Genomic DNA, 20,358 nt, shown 5'->3' on the forward strand with positions numbered 1-20,358 from the left:
ATCTACTGTCACCGTTATCTAGAATGTGTTAAACTTATAACAATCACTTTCATCAGTAAATTTGGTGTAGTGCTAGTGTTCATGGCAAGTGAGCTAAAGGTCCATGGTTCTGAACCCTCCAAGGGAAACTTTTTTTTTCCTTATGTTTAAAACGTAACATTTTTTTATCAACGCAGATTATTGTCCTGGAATCAAAACGATGAACTGTAAAAATACTGAAAGTGGTCACAAAAATCGGTTCCTGATGTTCTCAACTTAATAGGATGTGGCCTGGTTTGTAAAAGGAAGGTAGCAGAATTTTAATTTTAAAAACTTTGCAGATTTTGCGGGCCCTCACAGTCTTTGTGTATGGAAGGATCTGGAAAAGGTATTTTGTAGTTACAATAGTACGCGGTGGCTATTGAACAACTTTTTCGGAATTTTGGAACTTTTATTCGATTGCAAAAAATCCTATGAGTGCTAAATGGGAGTGCTAAATAATAGCACTAGCACTGGGCAGCAACAGCAAGCGTTGCACTTGGTGTCAGTGCTAAATTCAAAGTGCCAGTGCAGAGCGTGCCAATGCACGTCTGATTATGACGGTTGTAGGTTTGAATGGGAATTTTGTTAATTGGAATGAGATTGTTACCCAAGATTGTTGCTAATGGTTTTGAAATTGAAGTTAATTGTTTTGTTCAACACCTGCATTTCGAAACATACAAGTTTGTCTCCAGCAACGTTCGAGTCCTTTGAAAAAACCTTGTTATGATGATGATTTCCCCGTTAGGAATTTGAAAAGAGTTCGTAAATATATGATTTCAATTTACTTTAATATAATGAATTATTGCACGATAAATTAAAAGATTTGTGTTCACATAAATTTTCAAAATTACACCATCGAGTTCAAACCATTTATATAATTCAAATTGCTAGGATTCCAAGATTTACTCGACAGCTGACCCCAGCAATTAGTAGCCAATAACGGCCATTTAGCAAATTTATGTTTAAATTTTTCTTCCTTAACCCTTTTATTTATTTCTTCCCACTGCCCCCGTTTACCTCTCGAGAGAGTGTCAATAGCTTAAATCATTCAACCCGGGCAATTAGCCCAACTTCCGGACGGTCATAATTAAAAGAGGGCTTTTCCACCAGCAATAGTCTTCGCACGGCAATTGATAGCACCTCTTGAAAAACCACCGCAAAAGATGAAGAAGAGAGCTTCTCTCAATTTACCGTCCCGGCGAGAAGCTGCTCGCGTGAATAATTGATAGGCGCCAGGATTTTCCCGCCACACTCCGAAATTAGCCCTTCCAACTCCCGGGGAAAAGTTCTCCCGGAGGTGCAATAAACGGCACCTGTTGGCCGAACCCTTCTACAGTTGTTTCGAGGCTAATTAGTCAAAATTTGTTTTTTGCTTTTGGTCCGATTTTAATTGCCAAAATTGCACGATTCTAAAAAACGATCAACACCATGAAGAAAAAGAGCTTGACAATGAAACAAACGATGATGGACCCTTGGTTTTTGGGTTTAATTTAAATCATCAATTAAAACGGAATAACATCGATGAGAGATAAACTTTTTTTTAAATAAACCAGAAAATCAAAATGTTTAAAATAATTTAAATAGGTAAATGGATCTTAGGTCTTCAACAAATCCTGCATTTAAAGTCGAATAGACAGAAGGTCGAAAGGTAAAAAAAAAATGAAACAAAATTCGACTTTTTTGTTCGTTTTCCTAATCATTAAATAATGAGCAGTTTTTAAAAAAATGATTTTCAAACTTTTTGTCCATTTTCAAAAACTTGTGTTTTTGTAATAATAACTATCCCATTCTTTCAAATATGAGCAGTTCTTTTTGAATCAAAGTTCTGACTTCAAAAAATATTTTGAATGATTATCCATTCTTTAAAAACAAACTATTTTTAATGGCTGAAATATTTTTACCATTTTTTCAAACATGAACCTTATTTAAAAAAAAGGCTGAATTCTACAAAAATTTGTTAGATTTTCCATTAAAAAAAACTGTTCGTGTAGTTGTTATATGTTATTCACATTCTTTGAAAACAAGCCATTCTTGAATGTCGTAAAAATTTGTGAGTTTTTCCATTCTTTCAAACATGATCATTTCTTCAAAAAAGAGTCTGAATACCAAAATATCGTGTATTTTTTCAATTCTTTTAATAAACTATTGACGTAGTTTTAATTTGTTTTGCTATTCTTTAAAAATATGCTATTCTCATTTGTCGTGAAATTTTTATGAATTTTTCCATTTTTTTAAACATTAGCAGTTCTTCAAATAAATAGTCGTACTTTAAAAACATTTTTGTGTTTTTCCATTCCGTTAAAAAAAATCTAGCCTTTTGTAATATTTTTGTGAGATTTTCCATTCTTTAAAACATAAGCAAGAGCAAAATTTAATTCAAAAAACCTCAAATGTTTTTCTCTCTAAATTACAAGGCAAAATATTAATGAAATTAACAGAAACCCGTTCAAAACAATTTTTCATAGCTGTTTTTCCATATTTATGCAATGCAATATGAGCTTTTAAATATTTTTTGTAAGAAAATATAAAAAAAAACTTTTTGCAGTTCCGTCGTGAAACTACTACTGTCATTATTGAACGATGAAAAAGCCTAATTTTCTGTACCAAAAATAACAACAAAATCGAATCGGTGAACCTCGTTGGATAAATGTACGACTCGTGCTGAAAAAATCTTCTTTTTGCAACTTGTTGCATAAACTACTATTTTAATGTTTTGGCTTTTAGACGTTTTGTCCATTCGACCTTTTGTCTATGTGTTCTTTTGTCCATTCAACCTTTAGGCATTCGACCTTGTGTTCATTCGACAATATATTTTTGACCTTTTTTCTAACATTGCAATATATTTCTAGCTCAGTTTTCAAAGCGTTTGTTTGTTTTAGATTAATGAAATTATCAACGTTTTGTTTAGGTAAATTTTTTGCTTCTTAATTTTGTAAGATAATTTTGGGGACAAAAACTATAAAAAATATTTGCAGGACTTAAAATTATAAACGATTTAAAGAAGTTATTAAGTTATAATAAGAATTATGACGAGACAAGAATCATATACCTGGTGTTGGTATTTAATTCTTGAAAATGCTAATGAGACTTATATTTGCGAAAAAAAATCGATTCTTTGAGAAAAAACTAAAAAAAAGATTTTTCTCATTTATTTATTTTTAATTGGAAATTGAAAATATTTTTTTTTTACTTTTCCAAGAAAAAATTTAGTTTATGCAATAAGTTGCAAAAAGCAGATTTTTTCAGTACGAGTCGTACATTTATCCAACGAGGTTTATCGAGTTGGATAAATACGCAAGTGCTGAAAAAATCATGTTTTGCATCGAGTTGCTCACAACACTTTTAGCAATTCCAAAAAAACGCTTTTTGAATGGAATTTTATGTCTATCATCCATCACCGTTCAAAAAAAAAATATTGAAAAAAATTTTCTTTCGGTACTAGTGTTGAAAAAAACTTTTCAGCACTGGTATTGAAAGGTGTTATTTTTCCAGTCTGTTATTTTTAGTAGGGAAAAGTAGGCCGTTTCGTTTCTCCAGAAGGACAGAAAAGTTGACTGTTTCAAAGCGGAACTGCAAAAAAAAAGTTTTTTTTTTTATACCTGGGAAAATGTTGAGAACTTTACAATAGCAGTCGACTCTCTGGTTGTCAATATCCAGGGGACCGTCGAGGAAGAGAATCATCAGTTTACAGAACCATGAAAAATGAAGACTCGATTGAAAATATGTTTTTCTTGGTACCCAGCTATGGGAGAGAATCATGGCAACGTCCAGCAAACAAAAACAAACTAATGTCAAACACCCTTCAAAGCTTTGTTTCGCAAAGAAAAATGTCTATGCAAGCCGTGAGATAGTGACCGTATTGACAGCCGGAAGAGATTTTTAAAGCAAACAGAATCCAAGGGACCGTCGAGGAAGAGATCCTTCAAGCAAGAGAAAATATCGAGGAATAAAGCCAATCGAAGTATGCAGTTTTTAAGGGACTGAAGATTTCATCGATAGATGGAGCAATATTGATATCGAGAAGATCGACAGCCAGAGAGTCGACTGTAACATATTCTTAATGAACATTTTTTTAAATAATTTGATTTAAATATTTTACACTTATTCGTTGCTAAAAATAGCAAACTAAATACACAGCATTTAAGGCAGGCAGGGAATCAGGTAATTCAATTGAGAATTTAGCGCAAAGTTCCCTCAGGTTAAGGACAGAATCCATGCCACTAGAACTAGGCTTTCCCTACGAATCCCAGATGGTTCCAAAATTCGGTTACATTGTTATCCGCCGTCGTTACAACAAAGAACCCACGCTCCACTTCATTACCGGTCTCTTCCATCCAAATTATGTCAACATTCGGGAATATTTCATAACCTCACATTCGGTCTATTATTCGAGATTCGACAAGAAAAAGACCGCCGCACGCAAATCGCAGTAGGCCGCGCGGTTATGTCAACATAACCTGCTTTTCATCTTCCGGCGACTCCTTTCCTCTCTCCTCGGAAAGCCAAAAAGGGGCTCTTCCATTATGTAAGCCACACCAAAGGCAGATGTTATTAATTTTAAATGAAGAAGAACAAACTCGACGACGACATCAATGGAAAAAAGGTCCCAAATTCCGCTGAATATCTGTGGAGAGATTTATTGCTGCGTGAAGAAAAGCGACTTCAGGAAAAAAAGAATCGAAATTGAAAATAACCTCAAAAGCCAAACGCAGAGAGAGAGAGGACCGCTTTTCGGGGAACGTTTTGAGGTTAGGAATCCCTGCGGCTAATTTCACGAGAAAATTTGCATATGTGCGCGGCTCCGATTACATGCGTGTGTGTGTGTGTACACGTGAGCACAAGAAGAATCCATCAAAGAAGGCTTTGCGAAATAAAATGCAGGGATAAAAGGGTTGCTTTGTTTCCTGAAAAAAAAAAAAACGTGAACACACACACATGATTACACTTTTACATAGTTTTACACACAACATTTTTTTCATCCGTTCCGTTGTTTTCCAGTTCAAGTGATGTCCTCTTATTCTTCGTGTCTTTTCATCTGCATCGCCGGCTTTCCTGTGTGTGTGTGCATGTGTGTTTGTGTGTCATCCACTCTTAAGAGTTCCACTTGTCTTTTTGACACACACTTTCACACAAGGCAGGCAGCATAAATGTGGGGGAATTCGGTGCAGTGTGTTAGAAGGTCAGGAGAACTCTTCTTCAGAGAAAAAAAAAACACAACAAAATAACAAAACACGTAAAATTTAAGGCAATTCCGGGGATCGGTTAAGGATGCAATTTTTGGGTGAGCAAAAATTGGTGCAACCTTGCGTGTTCTACATTTTGGGGCTGCTTTTGAGGACGCACTCGAGCTTCATTATCCCTTTGGCCACTTTTGAGAAGAAGAATTGAGCGTGTGTGTTAGAATGTACGAAAGGAGACATGTTTTGAACGATTGAAGAAGGGATTATGTACGATAAGAGTTTTTGGTTCAAATCAGTGAGAATGTGAAGGATTTTGAAATTTACAGCAAAATGCCATTACAGCAAAACATGGAAGTAATTCGTGCTCAATTCTGACTGAATGAAAATGAGATTGTATGCAACTTGTCGCGGAAAAATTGTTTGATGTTATGTAATGAATTTAAGGAATTGTTATTTTTAGAGTATGATGAAATCAAGTTTATCTTCAACACACTCAATTATTAATTGAATTTGGTTTTAAACCTACTGCCCAAATGTTTTTTATCGCAAATTTGTATATGTTCCCGTGTTCAAGAGATCGTTTCGAGCATCTATTTTTGTACGAAAAACTTCACTTCTCTTATTTTATGTTTTTCTTCTTTCAGTTGCGTTATTCGTATTTAGCATGTTGAGTTTATGTTTGTTTTTAATAGCATTGTGCATATTCTAAAACCTACAATTATTATCATTACCTTTTTTTTCTAAAAAGTGTTTTCATATTTTTACAGTATTTTTTTCGTTTTAGCGTGTTTTTCACATTTGGGAGAGTAAAATTATATCATTAGAAATAAAATTGCATCATTAGAATTAAAATTGCATTTGCGTTTAGACATAGCTCAGGACTAAAAACAGTGGATAGTGGAAAACAAGTCGAACTTGATCTAAAAAAAAACTTTTTTTCAAATCATTGACTAATGGCTAAGTCACATAAAATGAGTCAAATTATCAACCCCATAATTTTCTAAAAATTGAAGGGATCAAATGATATTTGGCAAATGGTAGAACAAAGCCCGCCTTGGATTGTGAAGGGTTACACTTGTGTTTCAATTTCTGTTTTTTTCCATATCAACTAAAATCTTCTGGACTAAAATCATAGTTTTAAGGAATTTTTATCATACCCTAGACTGTTTGATTTTATTTATTTTATTTTTTTTTTTGAAAATTTTTACACTGCCTATGTTCGCACTAATGTCCCATATGTCCCATTTTTTTTGAGACATGAATTCAATTTGAGACATTGCTTTTTTTTTGGGAGATGTATTTAACTTTGGACATTCACTTATTTTCGTCGTGATTTTTTTTTTATTTTTTTGTAGAAAATGGGTGGATTAGTAAACCTTTTACCAAGCAATACAGGTCTTCCCATCTTATAAAAGTGATATTTCAAGAATTATGCAGTTTACACTTAGGTTTTAATTAAATTTAATGTAAAAAACTAACTTAATCCACCTATGTGGTTGATGCCTTCCTCACTTTTTACCAACAATGGGTAATATGAGTGGTTTGGACACATATTTCAGCTATTTTTTTGAATCCAGAAAAAAACCTACTCACATATAACTTAAGTAATCATAACTCGAGACAAGGTTGCCAGATCTTCAATGTTTTGAACTCGTTGGAAAGGTTTTTCGATTACCTAACCAACGATGGGTCGGATGATGGATCCGGACATAGTTTACATACATTTAAGTGAGATCCGGCTTCCAAAAAGTGCATCAATATCACTTAAGTGGCCATATCTCGAGACAGGGTTGCCAGATCTTCAATGTTTAGGATTCGTTGGAAAGGTTTTTCAATTACCTAACCAACGATGGGTCGGATGGTGGATCCGGACATAGTTTACATACATTTAAGTGGGATCCGGCTTCAAAAAAGTGCATCAATATCACTTAAGTGGACATATCTCGAGACAGGGTTGCCAGATCTTCAATGTTTTGGACTCGTTGGAAAGGGTTTTTGATTACCTAACCAAGGATGGGTCGGATGGTGGATCCGGACATAGTTTACATACATTTAAGTGAGATCCGGCTTCCAAAAAGTACATAAATATTACTTAAGTGACCATATCTCGAGACAGGGTTGCCAGATCTTCAATGTTTTGGACTCGTTGGAAAGGTCTTTTGATTACCTAACCAACGATGGGTTGGATGATGGATCCGGACATAGTTTTCATGCATATAAGTGAGATCCGGATAAATGTGAAAACACATTTTTATATATAACTTTTGAACTACTTATCGAAACTTCAAACAATTCAATAGCGATGTATGGGACCCTAAACCAAGTCGAATGCAACCGGTTTGATCAAAATCGGTCCAGCCAGTGCTGAGAAAACTTGGCAAGAATTTTGAACACATACATACATACACACACACACACATACACACACACAGACATTTGTTCAGTTTTCGATTCTGAGTCGATAGGTATACATGAATATAGATCTACGAGCTGTATTTCAAAAGTTCATTTTTCGAGCAGGATTATAGCCTTACCTCAGTGAGGAAGGCAAAAAACGTTACTAAATCCACAGTAAGATGGTTGATGCCTTCCTCACATTTGTAAAGTTTTATTTATTAAATAAAAATTTGCAACCTAAAAATTTTCTCTAAACACAGCTTCATATACTCATAACTATCGATAGGGTTGTCAGATTTAAAATCTTTTGAACTGGTTGGAAAGGTCTTTGAAAAAAGTGTATAATTTTCAAATAAATGCTCATAACTTTTAATAGGGTTGGCTTTCTAAAAATGGAAACGGGTTTTCTTTAAAAAAAATATTCTGCTTAAATCTTTCAGAACTTAGATGGTTCATGGTATTGTTATATAACTTTTGAAGAACTTAACTAAACTTGCTGATTTTCAACAGAGATTTTTGGGAACTTGATTCTGAGTTGTTATGTTTACGTGAAGGTGGGTCTAGGAGGTTAAACTAAGAAGTCAAAAACTCTCAGCCATCGAATGCGTTTACGCAAAATTTTCATATCTGGCCTCAATTTACGTAAAATTAGAGTACGCCATTGCATTCTACGACAAAAAAACTTCAAATTTGATTACCCAAAAGTTGACTTTTTGTTAGTTTTGTTTTTCTATTGCTCAGTTTAATGTTTATTATTTAAACCCTCTCCTTTCCATATTTTTTTTCGATTTTATTTATTTGTCCCGTGTTTAGGAGGTCATTTTGAGCAACTTCAGTTATACGAAAAACTTAACTTCTATTGTTTTATGTTTTTCTTGTTTTATTTTTAGGTTTTTTTATTTGCATTTATCTTGTTTAGTTTATCTTTGTTTTTGGAAGTATTTGTCTTATTTTACCACCTCCTATCATTACATTTTGCCTACCTAATTTTTTAATGTTTTGACAGTCACCTTGACATTTTTTTGCTTGTTTGTCACATTTTCTGCTATAGAATGGCACTATTATCATTTAAATTAAAAAAAAATGTGTAGAGGCATAGTCTGGGACACTACAAAAATTACTGCATGCTTTTTTTGCTAAAAAATATTGGAAATGTTATTAAAAGCACAGTCAAAGTTTACCAAAGTTGCGCGTCTAAAATGAAATGCAACAAATAAATCAATGTTCTTAATAAAAATTAATATGTTTATCCAAGTTCACATTTAATGTTCTTCACAACGAACAACCCAGGTTCAGATTCAAAACGTTGAAGCCTACATACAGCTGAAGGAAGACGGGTGGTGAGCTCCTACCACTCTGTCCTACTCCTCCTGATGACCCTTGGTCCTGGAAACCGGTTTTTGCATGATCGCATGCCCTTCTTCCTTTGCCGTGGCAAATTCAGTTATGTTGCGAAAATTATGATGGGCTGATGATGATGGCGTGGTGCACGTTATGCAATAACTATATACGGAAAGATGAAACATCACCGAACGAGGGGATGTTTTTTACGAGTGGAATGGTAATTTTCTAGATGTGGAAATATGAATAGAAAATAAAATATTCAAAATAAGTAAAGAAAACAAATAGAAAAAAAAAATCAATAGTCAAACTATGAACGTATTGAAAAATTGTCAACCACTTAAATTATTATTTTTTTGTACTCACATCTTATTACCAAACCACTATTAATTTTTTGTTGCAAAATAATCTATGGCATAAACTTGAAGTCTTTTCTCGAAGTGAAATCTTCCAGCAAGTATCAAATATTTACTTACTACAGCATTTTTACAAAACATTCAAGCTTTATCACATTCTACCTTCAAAGAATATCCCCACTTAAGTTCTCTAGGACTCCCCTCTTACTACAACTATGTTCTTGCCAAATTTCTTCCAGAAAACAAAAAAAAACACGCACAGTTTCATGTCCCACCCGTTTACCGAACTTTTCAAGTGCAACAGCACTTTGCATACATTACGGCGCTACTCTGTTACTCTGGCAAAAGACCAACTTTTCGTCGACGATCTTTGGCTTAGTTTCCTTCAAAAACGGGGGGATCCTTTTTGCGAGAAGGCCTCAAAAACTTGGTTATGTAATAAATACACGCCGGGGCAGGGGCAAATTTTGGTCCCGCCAAGGAAGCCAAGGGCCGGGGCAATCAATAATCGGCGAATGTTCTTCGTTCGTACCCCGACAATATGTTCTTGAAAATTGTCGAGAAAACTTTGCGGACCCCGAGGTGAGTGGGGAAAAGGGGGTCGTCCAATTTATAGCTAGTGTCGTTCCAAGGGCAGACAGATCTATTATCGTGGTTTTTCGCAATTTTGGCGCAATTTTTTCTTTTCTTTCCTAACTGCCTTGGCAAAATAAATTTCCCTTCAAACGAAAGGGGGAAATAAATGTGAGTAATTTAGCGATAAAGACAATCAACTGGAGCGTTTTTATGGCCCGCCACCAATTTACTGAAAGTTCTACAATAATTGGTTTCACCTTGAAACAGTCAGCTGCTTCCTGAAAATGGCACGAAGGCAAACTCGAAAACGTTGCAGCTTTCGAAACCGGACTTGAACATCTTAATACCATTAGAAGATGGTTTAATCTAACATTTGCCAAAAATACACCTGCTCCCAACAGCATGTGAAAACGGACAGTGAAATTTTAGGGGGAAAATACAAACCTGGAGTAACTAGCAGAGCAGAAGAATCGATCTGCAAACCCAGATATTTGTCCTTGTTTGCAGATTCTTCTCCTCTGTAACATCCACACAAAAACCCGATTAAATCCCACCTGGGGTGAGATAGAGCCTTTCTTACTAAAGAATATAACAATGGTAGAACTTTTTTCAATTCATAACATCGACTTTGTTTATTTATAACGTCAGCACAAAAGAAAGTCTTAAGATGAAAGCAAAGTATTATAAATGATATGATTTCCAAAAGAAATAAAAAACGCAATTTTCACCAAAAGAATTAATTCTATCGTACAATATGCTTGTACGTTTGTAATCAAACAAGCGTTTATGACAAACGCGATCATAGCAAGCTTCCCATGCGCCAGTGACAATGCACACCGCGGTTTTGGTTTTTTAGCTTCGGTGAACCGCGTGTGCCGCACGGTGCAGGGAAGCTAGCCTAAGAAGCTTCTAAGAAAGTGACAGATTCAGAGATAGCTATTTTCAACAACCGCACCACTACACACTCAATCGCGAGAACCTTAGGTAGAAAGCCATTGGCGTCGCCAGCATTGAAAACATTGAAAACGATATAAACGATGAAAGCTTGGAAAGCTCCTATTGGAATCCAATGAACCCTGTTAGATAAACTTACGACAAATGAAGTCTACATTTAGGCGTTTTTAGGAGCGCACGGGAAACAAATTGATTGTAGCCGGATGAATGTCCTATGTCACAAAAGTTTTTAAATAAACATTGGACAGATATGTAAAAACGGACAGGGCAAAAGAAACCGAAAAGCTACGATATCTTACATGTTGTAGAAAACATCGGTAGACAAGCTACTACAAACGAGTATAAGTCGAGCCAGCAAATATATGCGCCAGCATTCTCGCGCCAGTATTCGAAGCTCAACTTGACAACTTGGCGACGAAGCGTCGAAAATCGATGCAGTGTGATTTTTTGACGATTTTTCCGCTTAAAATTCATGCTGAATCAACATATTTACGAAGATGAAAATGGCGTCCTGGCTTAAAGTAAAACCTATACCTTTCTTTAGTAAGAAAGGCAAAAAGTAAATCGTTCTAAAAATTGATCGGGATTGCCGATCGATGTCGAATTTGTTTCAGATGCTCACTCATGGTCTGTACTATGAATGTAGCAAGAAATTTTGAATAAAATCAGAAATGAAAAATGTTGGCGAAGGTCACCAGGTGGGCTTTTACCTTTTTTTAGGGTTTTTTTTTCTTTTGGTAGGTTAATCAAACGGCTCTAACTCCAGAACCAGATTATGGATCTGGATGAAAATTTGGGAAGTTGTAGAACTCGAAAAATGCAATTTTTGAGATAAATAAAAAATATGAAAATGAAAAAAAATTACCATATTTTCATTTGAAAACTGTGTATTTTGTTGAAAAGTCTGGCCGCATCCGAAAACAGATGGATATTTCGAAATTTGCGCGGCAACTCGCCCAGGTTCAGCACACTAGCTTTCATCTGCAGTCAGAAGAATCGAAATCGGATTTATGGGAGCTGAGAACGGCGCGACACAAAATTTTGCAAAATTTTACCACATACGAACATCACTCGACCTCCACGGAATTTATTTTCTCAAAATTCGAGGATTCGAGATAGACGAGTTCTGTCAAGGTGAATCGATAGAGCGTCGAAAATCGATGCAGTGTGATTTTTTGACGATTTTTCCGCTTAAAATTCATGCTGAATCGACATATTTACGAAGATGAAAATGACGTCCTGGCTTAAAGTAAAACCTATACCTTTCTTTAGTAAGAAAGGCAAAAAAGAAAGATAACTGTCAGGTACAGTTGGCCAAATCCAACTCCAACCCGGTGACCAACGCCCCTTTTGCTGGCCCTGAAATCTACATTAGCATGAGCATGACCCTCGTGCAAAAAAGGTTAGGGAACGTTGCTGCAGATTTCACCAGCGGTGATTATAAATTCCGCATGCACACACCGGAAGAGTTGCGAAAAACCAGGGAAAAGTTTTGCGGAAAAAGGGTCGCAAAATTTGTGACGCAGAAGAGTGTGAGTTTTGCACAGTTTTCACTTTTCATTTGGCTGCGTTTCGTTTGAAATTGGAAGGATGAGAATTTACTGTTGTGATTCTGTTTTGAAACGAAGGAAAAGTTGTTTCGGTAGTTGAAAAGGTCTGCTTTGAAATATGGCAGCAATGGAAAACTTTCAGATTGACGTTGATAAATGTAATTAATTATGAACAATTTTTAAAGTTAGGCCTTCTTAATTTTATTTTTGACATTATTTTTTATTAGTAAACAGTAAAGAAGTGTAATCACACAAAAAATATGCAAAATAACCTGTTTATGAGGCATTATTATACATTTTTCTGCCAGATGTAATATTACCATGATTTTTAAACATTGTGCATTGAGTTTGCACCAAGTTCGCACAAAACCCAAAATTATTAAAAAATATGTAAGGCCGTTGCAAATATTTTTCAAAGTTTATGTCGCCCCCCCCACCCCCCCCCCCCCCTTCAAAGTTGGCCTGAATCGAAAAACTTCAAAATTTTAATGAAAATTTAAGTTTAATCAACTAAAAACCAGTTTAAATGCACTTTCCCGCGTTTATAATCATATTTAGCATGTTTGAACTCCTCTGAAAACATTTTAAATTTTCATGAAATGCCAATGTACAGTCCCACAAAAAGTTTTTTTTTGCGAAAAAAAAATTCCGTCAATACCGATATTTTCAAAACTAATAATTGGAAAGCAACTGTACGCCTGTAAAATGCATTTTAAAACACTTTTTTCATCCAAATGTTGAAACCTAGGCTTGAAATTTAAATTTTTATATTTTTTTTATTTTTTTGCCCCCTTCCCCTCGACTTTGGTCAGAGCCGTGGGACATAAACTTCAAAAAATATTTGCAACGGCCTAAATATTATCCTCTAAATTTCAGAGTCACAACAAACAATTCAACATTATGCAACATTTGCTGAACTTGAAAAAAAAACAATATTATCAAAAGAACACGAATTAGTTATAGTTGTGAAAAACTTCATTGCAAGCAAATCTGATTTTTTGTGTCTGTTCTACAATTTTGTATAACATTGATACTCTCTTTGCAGAAACTTCTGCAAAGTTAAATTAAAATATTGGTTTAAATTAACAAACACCGAACTAACACGAAAAAAAAAGATTATGGTTTATAGAGCGTATTTCGTGTCTTCGGCAATGTTGTAGATTATGGGACAAGGACGACTTTTTCAAAACTTTTAATCACTAAATCACTAAAATAAAACTTGAAATTTGAACTGCTCATTTCTATAGAAATATACATATTTTAAATATCATCCCTGACTTTTAATAAGGTCTAAAATCAGCCCTTTTCTAATGTTTGGCTGGGTAAATTATAAAAATGGTATTGAAAAGTGCAGGGAATTCTACATAAGCAAATGGCGGACAGCGAATAATGCCTTTCAGAGATTTAAAAAAGTTGCAAAATTTTGTCAGTTTTGCTCGATTTTTGTTAACAAAATATTTTCAATTCTCCAAGTTCATGGTTGTGCCGCAGCATTCATAAGCCCTCAAAATGGATGGCTGCGCACATTCAGACATTTCGTACCATAGAAATTCGTAATTTCTTTACTGCGCCGCGGCCTACTGCGATGGTGCCACAGTTATGTACAAAAAACCCGTTGCGGTGAGCACGTATACTTTCAGGCGCTTCTCCCGTACGACGGAACCAACAATCCGGAACTCGGCGTCGCTGGTGGCAACGTTTTTTTTCGGTTCTTTTTTCTCTTTCAAAAAATTTGTGGAATGGGACCACATAACTGAACCGCCCGAAGGTTGGAGGAAAAAGAGACCCTTGAAGCGGTGGCCTCTGTTGGTGGCCACAGCAGAGGTAGAAGGCAGGGCTGCCCTTTTGGCGGCTTTGGACGGACAGAGAATTACAGATTCAATTATCTGATAAAATGCTGACGCATAGGGTGTTATGTAATGAGAGCATGTGAGTGGTTGTGTGTGTGTGCGGGACCTGAAAAGGGGGTGGAACACCCCTGCCTGTTGGTAATTTGTTGGACGAGGAAATAATTGCATTTGGGTGCTCCCTTAAGGAGGGCCAAAGTCGGCGGGTGGTTTTGTCCAGTTCTGTCGAGAAGGTGGCGAGGCGTGAAAATTGAGCGACTAAGCCACAATCAGGTGGTCCTAGAAATAAGGAACGGTACAAAGAGGTGTGAAATCGTTAATGAATTTGATTGAGTTAGGTTTAATTACACTGAAGATCTTTACATTAAAAATAATTGTTTGTTTATGTTTTCTGACTTATGAACTTTGACTTGCACAAAAATAAACATTTTTCGAAAAAAAAAACTAAATAGTGTTTGTAGTTTAAAAACCGTACTCCTTATCATAAAAATGTGTGAATTTATTTTCGATTACAAATTTGATTTTGCATCTAAAAATGATTTTTGCAATTTATTTGATTTTTTTCCAAAGTCCTCATTTTTTTCAAAAAAATTATCTGTGGTACCAAATTTTGCAGCATCAACATTAGAAAAAAAAATAGATCCCAAAACATATCAACAAGTTTCGAAATTTAAAGAATACGTATTTTGGGAATTCTATTTTTAGTGATAAAAAGTTGATTTATTTTTTTTTTTCTTCCGTATTCCTATTTTTTCTAAAAAGTCTGTATCACATCACCTACAACTTAGCCAGAGACACCAATCGATCAGAAGACCCTTCTCAAGACACATATTTTCTAATATTCACATTACGGTGGTCCAAATCCGGGCATCATCGAGGCCCTTGAAGTTTGCATGGGAAAAATCGTGTATGGAAAAAGCAACAGTTTCAGTTTATTACCTGTGGAAGGCGCAATAACTATCCAGTTCTTAGCAATTCTCGGAACTATGATCATCATATAAATTAGAAAAAACATTCCCAAAGACACGCCTTCAAAAATGATCATTTACGCGTGGACGGCTCTAAGCCCGGATTTGGACCACCCTAATTCACCTGTCCGTTTTGTACACGCAAAATCCAGATAACACAGATCTGTGTAAAATTTGACACAGATCGCCCAAAACCTGGAATACACAGAATCTGTGTAAAAGCCTTGTACACAGATCTGTGTTCAGGCGTTGTCTGTCAAATCTGTGTAAATTTCCAACCAGCAATCTGTGTAAAATTTTACACAGATCTGGGTAATTTTTTCCCCAGATTTTTTTTGTTTGTTAGAGAACCAAAAACACGATTTTAAATCGATTTTGGAAAGAAAACAAGATTAATTTACGTTTATTAATCTAATAAATATTCTTAAAGTAATTGTTGGCCATATTTGATATTTTTATGTGGTTTTTGCACTGCCGGTTCTTCCACCTAGCAATCATCGTAATTTTGGGGTTCTCCCGATGTCGACGGCAAACAACATGAAAACCATTAAACTGGGATGACGTCGTAAAGTGCCACACCAAGCCGGCTTCCGGAACCTGTACCAATGGAGAATATCGTTCCAAGAGAACCTTGCCGGACCACTAACAAACGAAAAAAACAAAGTTAGGTTAGGTTTTCAGATCTTCTAGATAAACTCTTACCAGGATCCACAAACAATCGTGTCATCGGGTACTGGAGAAGTTTGGAAGTTGGCCAAAGTCTGAAAAAGTATACTAATGAAGATTAAAGCAAATACGTATTTCAAAGAAATTAAACTCACAAAGTTCTCAAATACCTCCAATGCCGCCTGATAAAAACTGACAACTGTTTTTTACACAGATTTGGAAGAACGGCTCTTCAAAAATCTGTGTATTTTTTTACACAGAACTGTGTAAGAAAATTACCCAGATTGTGAAAGCTGGAACTGAACAACAATCTGTGTAATTTTTTTTACACAGATCTGTGTTATCTAGATTTTGCGTGTATGATCGGCCCACAAAATTTTATGAATAATCTAATGATGCAAAATGGCATTCTTTGACACCGGTACGACATTGAAAATTTCGAAAAAATAGCGAAATCCTTGATATCATAAGACACTTGATTTGAAAAAAAATATCTGTCTTGTGAGTTTTAGCGAAAAAATGATTGAAATTATTCTTTAAAATTTCAAATATGGGTAATTCTCTACCAACTCACACGAAATCGGGAAAAGTTGCCCCAACCCCTCTTCGATTTGCATGAAACTTTGTCCTAAGGGGTACATTTTGTCCCTGATCACGAATCCGAGGTCCGTTTTTTGATATCTCCTGACGGAGGGGCGGTACGACCCCTTCCATTTTTGAACATGCGAAAAAAGAGGTGTTTTTCAATAATTTGCAGCCTGAAACGGTGATGAGATAGAAATTTGGTGTCAAAGGGACTTTTATGTAAAATTAGACGCTCGATTTGATGGCGTACTCAGAATTCCGAAAAAACGTATTTTTCATCGAAAAAAACACTAAACAAGTTTCAAAAATTCTCCCATTTTCCGTTACTCGACTGTAAAATTTTTTGGAACATGTCATTTTATGGGAAATTTAATGTTCTTTTCGAATCTACATTGACCCAGAAGGGTCATTTTTTCATTTAGAGCAAAATTTTTCATTTTAAAATTGCGTGTTTTTTTCTAACTTTGCAGGATTATTTTTTAGAGTGTAACAATGTTCTACACAGTTGTAGAGCAGACAATTACAAAAATTTTGATATATAGACATAAGGAGTTTGCTTATAAACATCACGAGTTATCGCGATTTTAGGAAAAAAAAATTGAAAAAGTTACTTTTTGCGTTTCTCTTTGTTTCGTCGTTTGTGTCTGTCGCGGGTGACGATGAACGGCCAACGACCAACATTTTCAAAACTTTTTTTCGTAAAATCGCAATAACTCGTGATGTTTATAAGCAAACCCCTTATGTCTATACATTAAAATTTTTGTAATTGTCTGCTCTACAACTTTGTAGAATAATGTTACACTCTAAAAAATAACCCTGCAAAGTAGGGAGCGGCCGTGGCTGACTGGTCACGGTGTTCGCTTTGTAAGCGAATGGTCCTGGGTTCGATTCTCATCTGCTCCCAACGAGAAAGTTTAGGAATTGTAAATCTTGAAACTCTGAAGTCGAGTCGGGGTTCGATCCCCCGTCCTTTGGATTGGTAAGCAAAAATGCTAACCACTAGGCCATCATGGCTTGGTGAGCTATAATTGGAATTAGGAATACTGTTACTATCAACTATATACGCGCTGGGTCCTTGTCCATTTGGCAAGGGTTCGGAAGTTCTAAATAACGTTTGAACCCGATTGGTGTAAACGTTCTTTAGGGCGGGGCTTGTCGATAAAGCTGAAGTACCTCGCGCTCGGCTAGCCAGCGTAGAAATGGGTCACCGAAGCTCGGCAGAGCTAATACCTTCTAAATGCTATGCGAGTTATTTGCATGTATAGAATGTAGATCTAAAAATACATGGAAACAACTCAATTTGTAAGAAGTGACCGCGTGGTCCCGTTTGGTTATAAACGCGTGGTCCCGTTTGGTTATACACATACTCTCTAAAAAATAACCCTGCAAAATTAGAAAAAACACGAAATTTTAAAATAAAAATTTTGTTCTAAATGAAAAAATGACCCTTCTGGGTCAATGTAGATTCGAAAAGTACATTAAATTTCCCATAAAATGACATGTTCCAAAAATTTTTACAGTCGAGTAACCGATAATGAGAGAATTTTTAAAACTTTTTTAGTGTTTTTTTCGATGAAAAATACGTTTTTTCGGAAATCTGAGTACGCCATCAAATCGGGCGTCTAATTTTACATAAAAGTCCCTTTGACACCAAATTTCTATCTCATTACCGTTTCAGGCTGAAAATTATTGAAAAACACCTCTTTTTCGCATGTTCAAAAATGGAAGGGGTCGTACCGCCCCTCCGTCACGAGATATCAAAAAACGGACCTCGGATTCGTGATCAGGGACAAAAGTTACCCATTAGGACAAAGTTTTACGCAAATCGAAGAGGGGTCGGGGCAACTGCTGTGTGAGTTGGCGGAGAATTACCCATATTTGATTTTATAATTTTTTATGTGATACTTCAATACAATCCAGACTCGATTATCCGAAGGTCTAATCGAATGAAAAAAAAAAAGTTTTTTTCTCTCTATCTTATTTTTGATTGTCGAGCTTAAGTATGACTACGTTCAATGATTTATAATTTGTAATTCCAAGATGGCGGCCAAAATAGACGGTCTTCGATCTGAAAAATCGTCAAAAATCATTTTTTCCACCAATTTTTGTTCTCTAAAAAGCTTTGGAAAGCAGAAATCTAAAAATTTAACAAAATTTTTGCTTGTTTTATGTGACTTTGCCAATGTTTTTAAAAATGTATTTTTTTTTTGGGGGGCAATTTGGCTGTGTTTTTCATTAACAATTTCTATATTTAAAGTAAACAGAAGTATGCAGTAATTTTTGTAGTGTCCCAGACTATGGCTCTACGATTTTTTTACAATTTAAATGATAATGGTGCCATTCTATAGCAGAAAATGTGAAGAACAAGCAAAAAATTTAATAAGTGACAGTAAAAAACATGAAAAATTAGATAGCCAAAATGTAATGATAGGAGGTGGTAGAATAGGCAAACATAAACTAAACAAGAAAAAAGCAAATTAAAATACTTAAAATAAAACAAGAAAAACATAAAACAATAGAAGTAAAGTTTTTCCTAGAACAAAAGCTGCTCAAAATGACCTCCTGAACAAGGGAAAAATAAAAATTTTCGAAAAAAAAATTCGGGCAGTAGAGGGTTAATTTCCCATTCTGATATTTTTGTTAGGGAAGAGTAGGCCGTTTCGTTTCTCCAGAAGGACAGGAAAAGTTGACAGTTTCACAGCGCAATTGGAAAAAAAATCATTTTAAAATAGGATCGCAGAACTCGAATTTGATGTTAATTACAATTGATGATTATTCGAAGTCTCATGCAAACCTTCGGATAATCGTACTTCGGATATCGAATCTTCGGATAATCGAGTCAGGACTGTACTCAATGCTTATAATAGTAGTTTATGCTACAAGTTGCAAAAAGAAGATTTTTTCAGCACGAGTTGTACATTTTTCCAACGAGGTACACCGAGTTGGATGAATACGAAGAGTGCTGAAAAAATCAAGTTTTGCAACGAGTCCCATACAACATTTTTTGCAATTCCGAAAAACACCAATTGAGTGAAATTTTAAGTCAAATTTTCATGTATTTTGTCAATTAATCGTTTAACTCAAAAATTTTTGAATAGTGTTACTTTTCGAAACAAGTGCTGAAAAGTTCAACTTTTCAGCACCCATTTCAGTGCTGAAAAGTAGAACTTTTCAGCATTAATTTTGAAAAGTGTTGCTTTTCGATCCTGTTATTTTTGGTGCAGAAAAGTAGGCCTTTTTGTCGTTCAAGAATGACAGGAAAAGTAAGTAGTTTCACGACGGAATTGCACAATAGTAGTTTATGCAACAAGTTGCAAAAGAGGATTTTTTCAGCACGAGTCGTACATTTATCCAACGAGGTTCTCCGAGTTGGATAAATACGAAGAGTGCTGAAAAAATCAAGTTTTGCAACGAGTTCCATACAACATTTTTTGCAATTCCGAAAAACATCCATTGAGTGAAATTTTAGGTCAAATTTTCATGTATTTTGTCAATAAATCGATTAAATCAAAAAAATGTTGAAAAGTGTTACTTTTCGAAACAAGTGCTGAAAAGTTCAACTTTTCAGCACCCATTTCAGTGCTGAAAAGTAGAACTTTTCAGCATTTATTTTGAAAAGTGTTGCTATTCGATTCTGTTATTTTTGGTAAAGAAAAGTAGGCATTTCGTCGTTCAAGAATGACAGGAAAAGTAAGTAGTATCACGACGGAATTGCAAAAAGGTTTTTTCGACACTTTTAATTTGGTTAATGAGATAAATTACAAGTTAGAGAATTTTGTACATAAAAACAATGATTCTTGAATGAAACATCATAAAGACAACATAATAAAGTCCAACTCCATTACGGCTCCAAAAGTGGGCTGTTTACAGACCACCGCACCAGCTGAACCTGTGGAAGGTCTGATCTCAGAACGAAA

The 20,358-nt window shown here is 35.3% G+C and overlaps 1 long non-coding RNA gene across 1 annotated transcript; it reads right to left on the minus strand.

Annotated features, from left to right (window-relative positions):
• Positions 1-15,563: 15,563 nt before the first annotated feature.
• LOC120423310 (uncharacterized) lies at positions 15,564-16,204 on the minus strand. Its single transcript, XR_005606217.2, has 3 exons — positions 16,012-16,204; positions 15,893-15,951; positions 15,564-15,832 (listed from the first exon to the last, which is right to left on the minus strand). It is a non-coding gene; the product is annotated as an uncharacterized LOC120423310 (long non-coding RNA).
• Between the last annotated feature and the right edge of the window lie 4,154 nt (positions 16,205-20,358).

The sequence above is a fragment of the Culex pipiens genome, chromosome 1 (genome assembly GCF_016801865.2).
Source record: "Culex pipiens pallens isolate TS chromosome 1, TS_CPP_V2, whole genome shotgun sequence".
Taxonomy (NCBI): Eukaryota; Metazoa; Arthropoda; class Insecta; order Diptera; family Culicidae; genus Culex; species Culex pipiens.